The following is a 17754-nucleotide window of genomic DNA, read 5'->3' as shown; positions in this document are numbered from 1 at the left end:
TAACCGGCTTCCCCCCTACATTTCCTAATTTATGTCAAATAAACTATACACTGGGCTCATGTGTAGGGCAATATAATAACTGTATTTTATTTTATTAAGCTTCCCTGGGCTTGTGTAGTGTAATGTATTTGCTGCAACATATACGTCCATTGAACTTTAACTTCCCACCGTATGCAAATTAGGCAACGCTATCGCAACTTCGCATGGCTTGACGCAGTAACGCTAGCGCAACTTCACCATCATTTAGTACCCTAGACGCAACTTCGGATTTTAGTGTAATTAGCATTGTCCTGTCTAATCTATGCCTGGTGAAGTGTTGTGCTGTGAGTGAAACTGTTGCTGGCGAATTTTCGTAGGTTAGTAAATTTGCCCCAATGGGCGTTTTTTTGTCGTGGCGATTTTTTTTGTTGCTGCGTTTTTTTTTTTGACACGTGACAAATTGATAACGTTTTTAAAAATTTTAGTTAGCCGCTCATCACTACTAATTGATATAAAACAGTCTAACAAGACAAATACATATGCAAAATATCTAAAACCTTTTTTTTGAAGGTGCTAGGATGGATTTGTTAATGTTGCAGATACAGGATCATTTAGCAGAATCCAGTTTAGATAAATGACAGCAGTACTTATTGTGACCTTAGATATACTACAGGCAACTTATAACAACACTACAGCTCATTTTCTAAGGGAGTAATCCTACTTCCTCCTCTTGTTAATCTTTGCACTGAGTCTATGACCTGAAAGGTCAATTAACTTACATAGCCTCATAAAAGATGTTGACAGGTAAGTCATCTTTTTTCTCCTGAACCTTGACTTATAGTGCAAAATCCTGTCTATTGTGCCTTGGGTGATTCCTATCGCATACACATGGCTGCATGGACACTTGACTAAACAATTCACTTATATCAAATTACGTAATGTACATAACAAGCTACATGATAACTAACAATCTTTATGGTGTGCAACTATTCAGTTTTGTTGGTCTATATGTATTCTTGTATCTTCCAGATTAGAGTGGCATCTGCTAGCACTATAATAAAAAAAAACTCTATTGAAACATAGACTCTTAAAGAGGCATTTAGATTTGTAAACGTTGCATCAATTATATAAAAATTACTCTATATAATAACATTAAAAATCTGGCAACAAAAGTCCAGGCCTAGGGTGGCATGTCATCAGGGGGCTGCATCACCACTGGGGATTGGATGAGAGATTTTTGAATCTCCCATCCATTCCCCCTGTATACTATATATAACAAATAGCAGTTTACTAAATACACATTAAGTCAGTGAATAACTAGCGACATTCAACATTTCTGGTCAAATGCCAAATGGACAGATATTTAGCAAATGTTTGTTTGGGCCAACAACCTGTACAGTTGTAAATGACACTAGGAAAGGAAAGACTCCTCTCACTTCCACATATGCCCATGTGCAATCTACCTGCAATAAAGGTGCATATAGGTTGAAATATATGCCTAGATCATGGTAAAGATGCACCCATCTTGTCTAACAATCTGGATATGTATGTTTATCTTGTATATTTACTGTATATGAAATGTTTATCATTTATGTTGCTAGAAATTAAAACCATTGACAGTGATAAAGGTAGAATAGTGACTCTAAACAGCTGTCACTGGCACCATCACTCTAATTACTTACAAAACTGTGAGGTTTGGCCCCTAGGGTGCTCTAGAGCAGTGGCTGGGAGGACCTGCCTGAATGTTCATTTTAATGAGATTTATTTTTGTCTCTTATGTACTCAGATAGACCATCTTAAAGTTCTGTTTCAAGAGAGACTTGGTATAGCACTTCATATAGATGGAAAGTTAATTTAGCAGTGCACTACTACTGATTCTTAGGGCACTGCCTTTCCTTTAGAACAACTCCCATAACGCTTCCAGTAGAGCATGCAATACACAGAACTGCTTCTCCAACGACTGATTCAGGGAGAGAATTTCACATCTGCACAGCTTTCACTGTAAAAAACCCCTTCTGAATGTTTAGGTGGAACCTCCTTTCTTCTAATCGGAATGGGTGACCTTGTTGCAGCTGGAAAGACCTACTGCTACAAAATAAAGCATTAGAGAGATTATTATATGATTGCCTTATATATCTATACATAGTTATCATATCACCCCTTAATCGCCTCCTCTCCGGCGTAAACAGCTGCAATTTGGTCAGTCTTTCCTCATAGCTAAGATGGCATATAGCACGGCATATTCTAGATGGGGTCTTACTAGTTCTCTGTACAGTGGAAGAATGACCCAATCCTTCCTCTAATCTATGCCCCTATTTTACAACTCCAGACCTTTGCCCTTGATGCTGCTGACTGGCATTGCTTGCTACAGCCAAGTTTATCACCTACAAGGACTCCAAGGTCCTTTTCCATTATGGATTTGCCCAGTGCAGTCCCATTAAGGGTATAAGTGGCTTGCATATTTTTACATCCCAGGTGCATAACTTTACATTAATCAACATTGAATCTCATTTGCCCAAATTGCTAGTTTGTCAAGATCCTGGGTGGAATTAATTGAGTTGCATAGTCATCTGCAAACATTCATACATTACTTACAATACAATACTCTCCCCTAAATCAGTAATGAACAAGTTAAACAAAAGTTGACCCAATACCAAGCCCTGAGGGTCCCCACTAAGTACCCTACTCCAAGTAGGGAATATACCTTTAACAACTACCCCCTGTACACAAACATGTAGCCAGTTTCTTATCCATGTAAAAATGACTTCATTAAGCCCAATAGACATTAGTTTAGAAAGCAGTCGTTTGTGGGGGACCGCACTTTGTAAAAATCCAAATGATCACATCTACCACTCCCCCACTGTCCAGCATCTTATTTACATCATCAAAGCAATCAAATTTGTCTGACATGACCTATCCTTCATAAAGCCATGCTGATTGCTGCTCATAATGCCATTCACTAGGAAAAATTTTTGAATGTGATCCCTTAACAAGCCTTCAAATAATTTGCCACCCACAGATGTCAAGCTTACTGGCCTATAATTGCCAGGCTGAGATCATAATTCCTTTTTTAATATTGGAATGACATCAGCTTTTCTCCATTAGATAGGTACCATACCATATGAAAGCGAATCTGAGAAAATCAGTAATAGGGCAAGTCTAAAACTGAACCAAGCTCTTTTAGAACGCGGTGGTATATGCCATCTGGCCCTGTTTACATAATTTTTTATTAAAGCTTTAAGAACCATATCCTGAATCAGCCACTTACTAAATTGAAGTGAGCCAACTGTGCAGCTACGAAGTGAGCCTGGGAACTCTGACTTCTCTATTTTATATACTGAAGAAAAGAATTGATTTAGCACATTTGCCTTTTCTGTATTTGTTACAACCATACTGGTAACATTATTTAAAGGAGCAACACTCTTTTTGAAAAGGTATCAAAAAGAATTATCATTGGTGTATGCTATAAACCACCTCGTATAAGTGTCGAGTATGAAGCCCAGCTACTCTTGCAGATACAAGCGGCTTCACAGCTGGGTCAAGTTGTTGCTATGGGTGACTTCAATTATCCAGACATTGACTGGGGTAATGGGGTTGCTAAGACAGAAAAAGCTAGTAGGTTTGTAAATATGCTGAATGACAACTTTTTATTCCAGCTCGTTCAAGAACCTACTAGGAATAACTCTCTTTTGGACCTTGTAATAACTAACAATACTGAAGTCATCTCTAACATTTGTGTGGGTGAGCATTTAGGGAATAGTGATCATAACATGGTCTCCTTTGAGATTCTGTTGCAGAAGCAATTCTATAAGGGAGTAACTAAAACACTAAATTTCAGACGTGCAAACTTTGACAGTATAAGGGCATCTCTGCAACATATTAAGTGGGAAATGCTTTTCACAGGGTTAAACACAGAACAAAATGGGAAGTCTTTAAAATGCTGCTTAATAAATATACTTGTCAGTATATTCCACTTGTAAGCAAGGAACGTCGTTGCAAAGCAAAAACCTTTTTGGTTCAATAGAAGCGTTGGTGTTGAGGTGGGTAAGAAAAGACGTGCTTTTAAGGCTTTCAAGTTAGCTGGTACAGCCGAAACATTTATAAGGTACAAGGAGGCCAATAAATCATGCAAAGAAGCTATAAGGCAAGCTAAAATTGCTATAGAAAAGGATATTGCAGCAAGCAGTAAAAAAATCCCAAATTATTTTTTAAATATGTCAATAGTAAAAAAATGAAGCAGGAAGGGGTGGGACCCTTACTATCAGAGGGGGATCAGCTGGTTGATGAAAACAAAATAAAAGCGCAGATTCTGAACTCGTATTTTTCATCTGTTTACACAAATGAAGAACCAGTAAGTGAAGGTTTCCTTCTTAACACTCCCAATTCTAGTAATACAACTAATGATGCATGGTTCACACAAGAAGAAATTCAAAAGAGACTTGAACAGGTTAAGATTAACAAAGGTCCAGGGCCAGATGGTATTCATCCCAGGGTAATTAGCGAGCTTAGCTCTGTGATTGCCAAACCTCTTTACTTAATTTTTCAGGATTCATTGAGATCTGGTATTGTGCCAAGAGACTGGCGAATTGCTAATGTGGTGCCTCTATTCAAAAAAGGATCCCGTTCTCAGCCTCAAAACTATAGGCCAGTTAGTCTGACGTCAGTATTAGGAAAGCTTTTCGAAGGGTTAATAAAGGATAAGATACTGGACTTCATAGCAAATCATAATACTATGAGTTTGTGCCAGCATGGTTTTATGCGTAATAGATCTTGCCAGACTAACTTAATTTCTTTTTACGAGAATGTAAGTAGAGACCTCGATTCTGGGATGGCAGTGGATGTGATTTACTTAGACTTTGCTAAAGCATTTGATACAGTGCCACACAAAAGGTTACTGGTTAAATTAAGGAATGTTGGCCTGGAACATAGTATTTGTACCTGGATAGCGAACTGGCTAAAAAAGATAGACTACAAAGAGTGGTGGTAAATGGAACATTTTCTAATTGGACCAGTGTTGTTAGTGGAGTACCGCAGGGCTCTGTACTAGGTCCCTTGCTTTTCAACTTGTTTATTAATGACCTGGAGGTGGGCATTGAAAGTACTGTTTCTATTTTTGCAGATGATACTAAATTGTGCAGAACTATAGGTTCCATGCAGGATGCTGCCACTTTGCAAAGTGATCTGTCTAAACTGGAAAACTGGGCAGCAAACTGGAAAATGAGGTTCAATGTTGATAAATGCAAGGTTATGCACTTTGGCAAAAATAATATAAATGCAAGTTATACACTAAATGGCAATGTGTTGGGAGTTTCCTTAAATGAAAAGGATCTAGGGGTCTTTGTAGATAACACGTTGTCTAATTCTGGGCAGTGTCATTCTGTGGCTACTAAAGCAAATAAAGTTCTGTCTTGCATAAAAAAGGGCATTAACTCAAGGGATGAAAACATAATTATGCCTCTTTATAGGTCCCTGGTAAGGCCTCATCTGGAGTATGCAGTTCAGTTTTGGACTCCAGTCCTTAAGAGGGATATAAATGAGCTGGAGAGAGTGCAGAGACGTGCAACTAAATTGGTTAGAGGGACGGAAGACTTAAATTATGAGGGTAGACTGTCAAGGTTGTTTTCTCTGGGGTTGTTTTCTCTGGAAAAAAGGCGCTTGCGAGGGGACATGATTACACTTTACAAGTACATTAGAGGACATTATAGACAAATGGCAGGGGACCTTTTTACCCATAAAGTGGATCACCGTACCAGAGGCCACCCCTTTAGACTAGAAGAAAAGAACTTTCATTTGAAGCAACGTAGAGGGTTCTTCACAGTCAGGACAGTGAGGTTGTGGAATGCACTGCCGGGTGATGTTGTGATGGCTGATTCAGTTAATGCCTTTAAGAATGGCTTGGATGATTTTTTGGACAGACATAATATTAAAGGCTATTGTGATACTAAACTCTATAGTTAATATAGGTATGGGTATATAGAATTTTAATTAAAAGTAGGGAGGGGTGTGTGTATGGATGCTGGGTTTTCATTTGGAGGGGTTGAACTTGATGGACTTTGTCTTTTTTCAACCCAATTTAACTATGTAACTCTCAACCCGCATCTTTTTACTATTAATACACTTAAATAGATGTTTTGGGGTTAGTCTTAGCCTCTGCCACAACGCGCTTCTCATTTCCTATCTTTGCCTTCTGGATTGCAGTTTCATAACATTTATTATAGTGTTTATATTCATTAAATGCAGCTTCTGTCCCCACACACTTTTAGTTTTTAAATGACTTTCTATTTTTTGCTATTAACTTCTTTACTAATCTATTAAGCCAGATAATTCTTAGTGCTTCTACATTTAAGAGAGGAATTTATAAAGAGGAATTCTCATCTAGGTAACCACAAGGACCCTTCAATATGCACGTTTAAATGCCTTATAGGGAGGAAAGCACTAGTCTGGATCCATTTCACTTTGGTCCTTGTACTAAGTAGGTATCAATGGAGCATTACCAACCCACACAGCTTCTCCTTGATTGAACACAGAACTGCTCTTGCTGAGTAACCAAAGATGCCTCACATTCCTAGTGTGTGCTACAGCAGTGTGCTAGGCTGTCAATACATAACTCATAGGTGCCCTGTACTTTAACATATGTGAAACCTACACTTGGGACTTTGAACTTCAACTTCAAATAGACTAGGGAATAAAGAAATACTAAAAGTATACCTTTGTTTAGTTATCCCCTATGGGACTTCCCGTAAGCTAGGGAAAATTCATCTACTGTATATTGCATCCCTACATAGATACAGATATTCTTAAAACTATTGCTGAATGACTGCTGCAGAAGTATTTTCTGCACCCCTTCGCCAATTTCTTAAAACCTGTTAATATGGAATTCAACTGTACTATGCAAGTAGATACAATGATTTGCGCTCAAATCTCAACTTACCCTAGTATTGAAATGCACAGAAGTGCCACACAAATCCTCAGAAGCCATTGGAGCAGGGAGTGCTATTGAGGGGCGTTAACTGGGTGAATGATCAAGACTCATTTGGATCTAAAATCCATGCTCACATTCGCAGTTATGACAGTGTAGGGGGTATGTGAAATGATGAGCAGGTGGTGGGGAGCGGACAGCATGGGGATCATGACCGAAGGTCCAGACTAGGTGTAGACAGATAAAGAGGAATGTGGGATTTTAGTGCAATTGCACTCTTTGCACTAAACAGAAATTCTGCTTGAAAAAAAAAACCCGAAAATTTTGTCTCTCAAAATTACCTGGTAACTTGCGAGTCACTACCACCTAAGCCAAATTTCTGAACTTGCCCCATGGCAGGAGCACCCCTAGACCTCACACAAGCAGTAGGGACCTTGCCAGTACCCAATGTGCTGGCGTCTACTATTGCTTGTGTGAGAGGAGCAAAATGGACTACAGGTATTAAACCTGCTATCCAAAATACTTGGAAGGGTTATCTGTAAAAGGGTTCTATCTGTACAGGCCCGGATTTGTGATGAGGCCACAAAGGCCCGGGCCTAGGACGGCAATGTCTTTGGGGTGGTATGCTCTATAGGGAGCACTGGGACGCGCAGCTCCCCAGTGCTCCGGTGTACCTGCGCTCACTAGAGAGATGCGGGCAGTGGGCACTAGGACCACAGGGCCCAGCGCTATTGTACCTTTTTTAACATCTATCATAACAATGTCTTTGCATCAGAGGTGGCCAGCCACGCACCCTAGGCAACACAGCGTGCACACACCCAGTGATGTCAGATGGGGGCATGAGAGAGCTCAGTTCCTATCCCCAAAAAATGTATTTAAAAAAAACATTGGTGACAAGGCCCCCCTTACAAGTTAAAACAAATTGGGGTCCCAAAAATATTTTTAAAAAAAACATTGGCGCCAGGGCCCCACTTACAACATAAATAAAACTGGGGTCCCAAAAATGTATTTTTAAAAAAAACATTGGTGGCAGGGGCCTATAGAATATTAAAATAATACATTGGTGGCCAGGGGATTAAAAAAAACACACAAATCGGTTTTCAGAAGAATTGAACTCATGGATTCAGGACTTTAACTTCGCCTCCTTTCTAGATTTTGAGTCTTTTCGCCGCTTCAAGAATTAAATTCCGGCTGTTTTCGTGACTTCATGTCTTTCCACCGATTCAGGACTTCAATTTCGTCTGTTTTCGTGACTACGGGTCTTTTCGCCGCTTCTGGACTTCAATTTCGTCTGTTTTCGTGACTTCGGGTCTTTTTGGCGCTTCGGGACTTCGGCATCGGCTGTTTTCGTGGCTTCGGGTCCTTCGGCTGTTCAGCTTTTCGGTTCATTTTGATTCATTTTGCTGATCAGCTGTTTTGCAGCTTACGTCTCTTAACAGAAAGTTATTAATCACATATCTAATCAAAGGCCCCCCATGGTAATACTACTAGCACAGCTTTAATGAAAATCAGAATTTATGTTGTTTAACAATCTGGCAGCAGATGGTATACATGGCTAAAGTATTTCTCTAGACATTGATGCAAAAGAATTCTGTGAATTTTAAGCCATGTAATACTCTGTTTAATATTCTGTATTATAACACAAGATTCCAAGAAAAACTGTACACAGTGAACTTATTCCAGTAGCACAAGAAATGCATCAGCTTCTGTTTCAAGAGAGATAGGGGAGACTTCCTGAATGTTCTTAAGGCTTAAGAGGTAAAGTTCATAATAACAAAATGATGTTGCAATGTCAAGCATTTTTGTCAATGCAGATACTACACTCTACATAGAAAAGCCTTCCAATTTTTACAGCCTTTTCTGTTAGGAGCTGCAAAATTGAACAACAAGAATATAACCTCAAAATTCTGATTTCAGGTTGATGGGGTCAATGATAGCATTTTATTTTTAAGGAAGGGCAAGAAGAAACCCGTACCTAGGGCAGTGCCCAGATCTAAATCTGGCACTGATTTTACAATGGAGAAATGAAAATTGAGTAACAAATTAATAAAAAAAACCACGCATGAACATGCAACAAACTTTGATATACAGATTTATGTGATAGACAAATATTTGTGAATAACTAGCATTTTTAATTGTAATATGTGATAGTAGTAGTAGTGTTTGTCTTCCTCTGAAATCTATGTTCATATACTGTCAGGGCCGCCATCAGGGGGGGACAGGGGGGAGAGTTGTAGGGGGCCCGAGGGTAAGGGGGGCCTGGCCACGCCGCACTTACTTGATTAGCTGGGCCCCCTGCTTTCTGAGAGCTGCTGACTTCGGGAAGGCAGGGCAGGAGCACAGGAGGAGGCAGCTTCTGTCCATTACTTTCCCTTATTGGTCACAGAGTTTAAGTCCCGGTTGAGCTGCTCAGCGATTGGATAGCTGAGGTTTGAACTTCTCCTCCAGCTCATCCAATCACCATGCAGCTTTACCAGGACTTGAAATTCTGTGACCAATAAGGGAAGAAAATGCTGTCACTGGAAGAAGATGCAGCCACCTGTGCTCCCCTCCTCCCTTCTGTAGTTGGAAGCTCACTGACAGCAGGTGGGCCACACTAATATAGTAAGTACAACATGGCAGGGACCCCTAAAGCGCACCAATTTTTTTTTAAACTTCTGGGGGGTGCAAGTTTTTTTACATGGACGTTTAAGGGGGGCCCTGGCGACCGATTTCCTTATAACGTGGGGAGGGGGGCCCTGGCATCCATTTTTTTTACCATGTGGGGTTCTAGCCACCAATATTTTTTAATGGGGGGCCCTGACCACAAATGTTTTCTTTAATGGGGGGCCCTGACCACAAATGTTTTTTTATTTTTTATTAACATGTGGGAACCCTAGCCACCAATGTTTTTTTTTTTTTTTACTGTGTGGTGGGGGGTGGACCTATGGGGTGGGTGGATCTGTAGGTGGGGCTTGCGGTGGGCGCAGCCCAGGGGGCCCAAGTACATTTTGTTGTATGGGGCCCTGCGATTTCTGATGGCGGCCCTGTATACTGTATATAATAAATATGTGATGGGTGAATCAAAACCTCCACACTTGCAGAAAAGGTGCAGTACTCATTTTAACCATCATGTGATCTCTTCATTTGAGTTTTGTTTTCTTTTGTAGTCTTCGTTGTTGATGATCATTTGTTTTTGACAATCACAATGAAATTACCCAGAGTTCTTAAGGAATAAAATATTGTGACTATTGATCAACATTCTATAGAAATTATTTTTAATTTCATTGATTTGATGGATTTTGTTGCATTCCTAGTTCTGCTTTGTTGTAACTTGTTTTTACCCATTAAAGGTGAACTAAAACCTTACCGAAGAAGTAGCTACAAATGTTGCACATTATGTTTTGAGCTTCTATTCCAGCCCAAGGCAACCACAATCCTTTAGCAGTAGAGATATGTGCCTCCTAAGATGCCCCAGTAGCTCCCCATCTTCTTTTCTGCTGATTCACTGCACATGCTCTGTGTTCCTGTCAGTTCTAAGCATAGGCACCGACGCAAAATATACTGTATATACAGAATAGAAAAGTCACAATATAAGACTGCTTAGTACTGAAAACAGATACTTACTACATGGCAGCTCAGAAAACATCACAATTAGCATCAAAATCTAATAATAATCAGCCTTGTAGCATCAGCTTATATTACAGGCCAACCTCATTTTCTGCTTGGTAATTTGCAACAACCCCTAAGCTTAGCTTCTCAACAGCTGCTCAGAGCCCACTAAGCATGTTGGTGTTGCAGACACTTTCCAAGATGGTGATCCCCTGTGACAAGTTTGAAGTCCTGGATCATTGCTGTTATTGAGAAGTTGAAACGTTAGGCTGGTGCAATAAGTTCAGTATGTAAAAGATGGCATTTTTAACTATATTAATTTTTAGGGTTTAGTTCTCCTTTAAACTATCATTACGCAGTATGACTTTTGATAACTAGATGGGTTATTTATTTGCTATTCTGATATATGATCACACAGTGTCAAAATATCACTTTTTGAACTATTTTTCTTCATTGTTTCCTATATTGCTGGTATTTATTTTATCAGACCTTTGGAAAAATGTATAAAGGATATATATCCATAAGTTCCACATAGACTCCCAGAAAGTTCTGGGGAAAAAAACTAAGGAGGAGGACACACAGAGCTTTCTTTTTTTGCAGGCTTAGAGAAATTTATCCACTCCCTTTCCCAACACTGTTTATCTGCACTGAAAAGTACAGCTTCCTCTTGCGTGCAGGTACACGGAGTGGAGGTCAGCCTGAATAATGCAAACACAAAAGCCAACACTCTGTGTCCCCTTAGCCCATGTTAACAAAATTTTGCTAATTTGGTTCCAGGGCCAGAACTAGAGCTAGGCAGAGTAGGCACTGCCTAGGGTGCAAAGCTGGGGGGGGGGGGGGGCAGGCACATACCTACAGTTAGGTCCATAAATCTTTTGACAGAGACAACTTTTTTTCTAATTTTGGTTCTGTGCATTACCACAATGAATTTTAAATGAAACAACTCAGATGCAGTTGAACTGTAGACTGTCAGGTTTATTTCAGTGGGTTGAACAAAAAGATTGCATAATTTTTAACACAATCACTTAATTTCAGGGGCTCAAAAGCAATTGGACAAATTAAAAAACTTAAAATAAAATGTTAATTTCTAATACTTGGTTGAAAACCCTTTGCTGGCAATGACAGCCTGAAGTCTTGAACTCATGGGCATCACCAGATTCTGGGTTTCCTCCTTTTTAATGCTCTGCCAGGTCTTTACTGCAGCGGCTTTCAGTTGCTGTTTGTTTGTGGGCCTTTCTGTCCGAAGCTTAGATCAGGTGACTGACTTGGCCATCCAATAATATTCCACTTCTTTGCTTTAATAAACTCCTGGATTGCTTTGGCTGTATGTTTTGGGTCATTGTCCATCTGTATTATGAATCACCTCCCAATCAATGTGACTGCATTTAGCTGGATTTGAGCAGACAGTATGTCTCTGAACACCTCAGAATTTATTCGGCTGCTTCTGTCCTGTGTCACATCATGGATAAACACTAGTTTCCCAGTGCCACTGGCAGCCATGCACGCCCAAGCCATCACACTGCCTCCGCCATGTTTTACAGATGATGTGGTATGCTTTGGATCATGAGCTGTTTCACGCCTTCTCCATACTTTTTTGTGGCCATCATTCTGGTAGAGGTTGATCTTGGTTTCATCTGTCCAAATAATGTTTCTCCAGAACTTTGCTGGCTTTTTTTAGATGTTATTTACCAAAGTCCAATCTATATTATTGATGCTTATGAGTGGCTTGCACCTTGCAGTGCACCCTCTGTATTTACTTTCATGCAGTCTTCTCTTTATGGTAGACTTGGATATCGATATGCCTACCTTGTTCATTTGTTTGGCTGTTGTGAATGGGTTTCTCTTACCATAGAAATGATTCTGCTATCATCCACCACTGGCTTTCGTAGACGTCCAGGTCTTTTTGCATTGCTGAGTTCACCAGTGCTTTCTTTCTCAGGATGTACCAAACTGTAGATTTTGCCACTCCTGATTTTGTAGCAATTTCTCGGATGGGTTTTTTCTGTTTTTGCAGCTTAAGGATGGCTTGTTCCTTTTAACGCATGTTGTCTGTGCACAGCAAAATCTGCCACATACAAGCACCCCCCCCCCAAATTAACTCCAGGTCTTTTATCTGCTTCATTGATAATGCAATAATGAAGGAATTGCCCACACCTGCCCATGAAATAAGCTTTGAGTCAATTGTCCAATTGCTTTTCAACCCACTGAATTATCAATCATGGTAATGTACAGAACCAAAATTAGAAAAAAGTTGTCTCTGTCCAAAGATTTATGGACGTAACTGTAGGTTGCCTAGGGCGCCTGGCTCTGCGTTGTTTGGTTTTTTAAAGTATTTTTCTCACAGTTTCTGATAATTGTATAGTGTGATAGAGATGGCAACCTTTTCTGCCCACTGATCACAGTGTGACCACTGATTAAGGTTGTCTTCAAATATCATGGGGTGTCGTATGCCTGTCTAGCCATGTCTTGGCTATAGGGTTGGATTTTAAGATGCCTACACAAAAAGGCTTCCCGTCACTCTCGCCCCACCACCCCCGCTTACATTCCCTCCTCGCACCCGATTCCCCTGCGCTTGCACCCTCCCCAAACCCCCCCCAGCTGCTCGAACCTCCTCCCGCTGCTCCTTCCCTCAAACCTACCTGCACAAGGGCACTTTTACTTTGTGCACTTTCTTTGCATCCCCCCGACTCCCCCATGCTCGCAACCAGGGCCGGATTTACATAGTGGGTGCCCCTAGGCCCACTGTCGTTCGTCGCCCCCGTCCCCTCCCCTTTATTCGTGCAAATTTTTATCATTTGGACCAGAGCAATGGGGATTGGTGCACGGGAAATTTAAAAAATGATTGTATCTCCAGCACATCCCCAGTGTTTTTTAACCAATGTGGGTGTGGTTGGGCAGCATGCCGCCCCCCTAAAATCCTGCCGCCCAAGGCCCGGGCCTAGGTGGCCTTTCCACAAATCCGGGCCTGCTCGCAACCTTCGTCACCTCCCCCTCCATTCGAACCGCACTAACCTGCTTTCCCCAATGCTGCATAAGGAATCACTATATGATTTTATATTTACTATTCACACCCTACCCTTTTTAACTGGCACCTCACATGCTCATCTTGCAGTATTGATACTGAAACTATTTGTATTTCTTATCAGGATTTGGCCTGGTTTTTAACCATGTACATTTTTTTAAATTTGCCTATAGTAAATTTTGAGTTAAAATACACATCAGCATAGATGGATCTAATCTTAGATATCCCAATGAACAGAAAAAATATATAGGAAATATACAAAATATGCGGTAATTTGGTTTAAAAGCAAAATAGTCAGTAGAATTATGTTACGCACAGGGAGCAATCCATCACTTATACCTATACCATGTACTTTGAGGTACTTGTTGACTGTATATACATATTGAGTAGGATTCTCTGTCTGGGACCTCATTAAAAAGTTCTAGGGCAATCTCCTACATGAGAAACCTAAGGGGCTGCTACCACCTGCTGGACAAACTAAGATATAATTTATCTCATTACATGCGCACTTACTGCAATTGCTCTAAATGTATGTAAATATGTATATTTTTATTTTCTATAGTGCTCCTTAAAGGGCAAAGCACTATACAGCCAAACAATGCTGTAATTAGGGTTTTAGTTGACCAGTCTTTATGTGCAACCATTTATGTGGGGTATTATGTTATTTAGGAGAAGTTGGTATTTATATTTTAGGGGGAAAACACTGAATTGATAATACTATTCTATATCAAAGTAGATACCAGTTCAAGGGGGTAAACAAGAAGAAAAGGCTATATAATGTATGCACCAGCTGTGGGCAGAGCAGGGTATTCCTGGAACAATGAACCTTGTGCATTTTTTACAGAATTGGCCCACTGTTCTCAGGGAGTGGGGATTTAAAATAAGGTTTTAAAGCAAAAGCTGCAAATGCATGGATGGCGAATGGGGGATTTTTAAATGTAGGGGGGTTTACTTTAGGAACTGGCAATTATCCAATCCATTTCACTCCTTAAAGGGCACCTGGCACCCTGAAATAGTTTTCCCACCAGAGGCTAATAGAATCTGCACTCTGGTTGCAGGTGCAGGAGGTGCTCCTGGTGCAGGAGGCCACGTTGTGGCACCAAGAAGAGTGACAGAGCTTTTAATCATTAACTGGATGTGACTTCACATATATGTGCATAACAAGAGTGGCCTAGCGTTCGTGGGGACAGGTGATAGGTGCCCTTTAAGGAAAGATAACCTACTCACATGACCATTAAAGCAAGTATTCCAAATATGAACAAACTGATGGATGCCAACATCTGAGTCACCACTTCATGAATGCTCTGCAATAAGGACTCAAGAAACAACATATATAGTACGTTATTTCATAAAATTCTATCCCCTGCCAAAAGGGCTGTTTACGGGCTACACAGAGCTAAATGGCTTTGCATACAATCACTTGCAAGGTATCTATATGTGTTTCCTAGGGAACTGCCACACATCCTTAAGGAAAAAATGCTAATAGCTCTCATGCCATTGTAAGGACACGGAAAGTGTGGCGAAGAGCATGATGCATAAATGGATCTTGGAATATAAATGCAGATGCTTTGGGAGCAACAATGGGGGCTCAACGGGGGGGGGCAACAGGGTGTGTCCGGGGCAGGGTGGTGGTGGCGTGCAGACCCAGCAACACAGTGAGGAATAGGTGTACGAATTTAACAGGTGTAGGATCTAGCTGGTAATCTGTGCATTCTGCCAAATGGGCTGCTGTAAGATTCTATTGACAGTCACAATTAATTGGCTCTTTGAGCTTTTGTGAACTTGTAATACCAGGACCTAGTGGACTTTCTAGTAGACTTAAGGTATGAAAATCCAAATTCTGGAAAGAAACATCTAGATAACCCCAGGTACGAGCATTCTGGATAACAGGTCCCATACCTGTATAATAAAAGTGCTGAAACTGTGTTTCTGTTAAAGGCTGTATTAGCAGCCAAAACTGCTTTAAAGGAATTGTTCAGTGTAAAAATAAAAACTGGGTAAATAGATAGGCTGTGCAAAATAAAAAATGTTTCTAATATAGTTAGTTAGCCAAAAATGTAATGTATAAAGGCTGGAGTGATTTGATGTATAACAAGTCAGTCTGAACACTACTTCCTGCTTTTCAGCTCTCTTGGTTTACACTGACTGGTTACCCTGGTTACCAGGCAGTAACCAATCAGAGACTTGAGGGGGGGCCACATGGGTCATATCTGTTGCTTTTGAATCTGAGCTGAATGCTGAGGATCAATTACAAACTCACTGAACAGAAATGTACCATGTGGCCCCCCTTCAAGTCGCTGACTAACTCAGAGTTATAGAGCTGGAAAGCAGGAAGTTGGATTCTGGCTGTTTTATTAGACATCCAGTCACTCCAGCCTTTATACATTAGATTTTTGGCTAACTACCTATATTAGAAACATATTTTATTTTGCACAGCCTAATTATTTACACAGTTTTTATTTTCACACTGAACTATTCCTTTAAGAACTGGCCAGCCACTCAACCCCTTTCCCGCCATTGGCACATGTGTAGTATAGTCTTTGGCCATGCTCCAAATGAAAGAGGGGGATACCCCCTCAGTTTCACTGGTGGATTTAGAGGCAAGTGTCCAGTCCAGTGGCTGGTCTCTCATGTGCCTATACAGTATGTTAAGTATAGCCCTGAATGTTTTATACATATTCTCCTTCCCTTTCTTGTTTTTTTTTTTTAATATCTGATTCTCTTTTTATTTCTTAGGCCTCTTTGGGAGATTCAGAGGGGCTGATGGGAAATCCTGTGTGTTAGATATTCTGTTGGAGAGTTTGAACATCTATCAGCTTTTAATGAGAATACTATTCTAAGGCTGCAGACTTTTAATGCCATCCATGAAGGACAAACAACACATTACCCTGAGTGCTGCTATTTCCCTTTCACAATTGGCAGCAGAAATTTGTTTTCATATTCTATATATATGTTCTTGTCAACATCCTGAAGCTTTTTTTCTCCTTTTTTCCTGCAGCACTCTACTGTTTCCACTAAGAACCAACTTAGTCTTAGTGATTTTAATTACTTGTTTGAAGTCTCTGTTGTTCCTCTTCTTATGCCGTTCTATTTGCCACATCAAACTGGTGCATACCTAACCCAAGTGGCATTTGGTATTGACCAGCCAACGTGGTACTTTCTGTGCCCTGATGAAGTTTTTGCTGACCCATCACTGTGCACACTTGTATAATCCAAAATATTGAGTGGTCACAGTGTTATGGCTACAGGGCTTATTTTGCCATTCAAAGATTCCGTGATCAGAGTGTACACAACCTCTGCTCACAGCATATAGTCAGGAATGGATCTAGCGCAGTCTGGCCCACACTGGGAATCTAGATTCTGCCAAATGCCAGAGGGGCTGCTGTAATGCCATAGACAGTCATGATGTTGGGCTTTATAGGGCCACTGTGTACTTGAAATGTCAGGGCCTAATCTGAATCCCAGTCCAGACCTGAGTGCAGTATATGGAAGTGCTGTTCAATCTTTGAGTAGTTTAAATGTCCCATTTGCAGTTCAAAATACAATCATGCAGGTCTGGACTGAGAATCAAAATAGGCCCTGGCATTTCAGGTACACAGAGGCCCAGGGTTAGACTGGGGGCCCACAAGAGTCCGGGCCCATAGGGTTTTTTCCCGGTGTCCCGCCAGCCCAGTCCGACACTTCAGAGGCCCAAACAGCCCCTGCCAGCCCAATAAATAGTGACTGTCTATGGCAACTTACAGCAGCCTCTCTGGCCAGAACCCACAGGTTGCCAGTCAAGGCCTACAATCATGGGCCCAAACACAATACAAGGTCAGAGTTATATGAAAATACTGACATGTCTGTTGGCCTGATAAAGTTCCTATCTAGTAAGAAATCACCAGCAAATTTCCCCATAACCAGGCATGTTATAAAAATACCCATGCACAAGCTGTGGATATTGTGAGCCTTATCTATTCACATGATTTAGCTATTAACTTGCATTCCATGGCTTAGAAGTTATTGTGATTAGGGATGAGCGAACTTTTTTGCTGTGTTTCGCGTAGAAACGACACTCATAGACTTCAATGGGAGAAAAAAAATGTTGCGCGTAAAGCCCATAGACTTTAATGCATTTTGATGAATTTTTTGGCAAAGTGAAACAGGTTAAATTCCTCATCCCTAGGAGTTAATGGCACAGAGCTGGGTGCTCCCTGAGGTGCTGCCACCCCACACATTGGGGCAGAAGTTTCCAGACATTTTC

The sequence above is a fragment of the Xenopus laevis genome, chromosome 1S, assembly GCF_017654675.1.
Source record: "Xenopus laevis strain J_2021 chromosome 1S, Xenopus_laevis_v10.1, whole genome shotgun sequence".
NCBI lineage: Eukaryota > Metazoa > Chordata > Amphibia > Anura > Pipidae > Xenopus > Xenopus laevis.
This window is presented reverse-complemented; position numbering follows the sequence as displayed.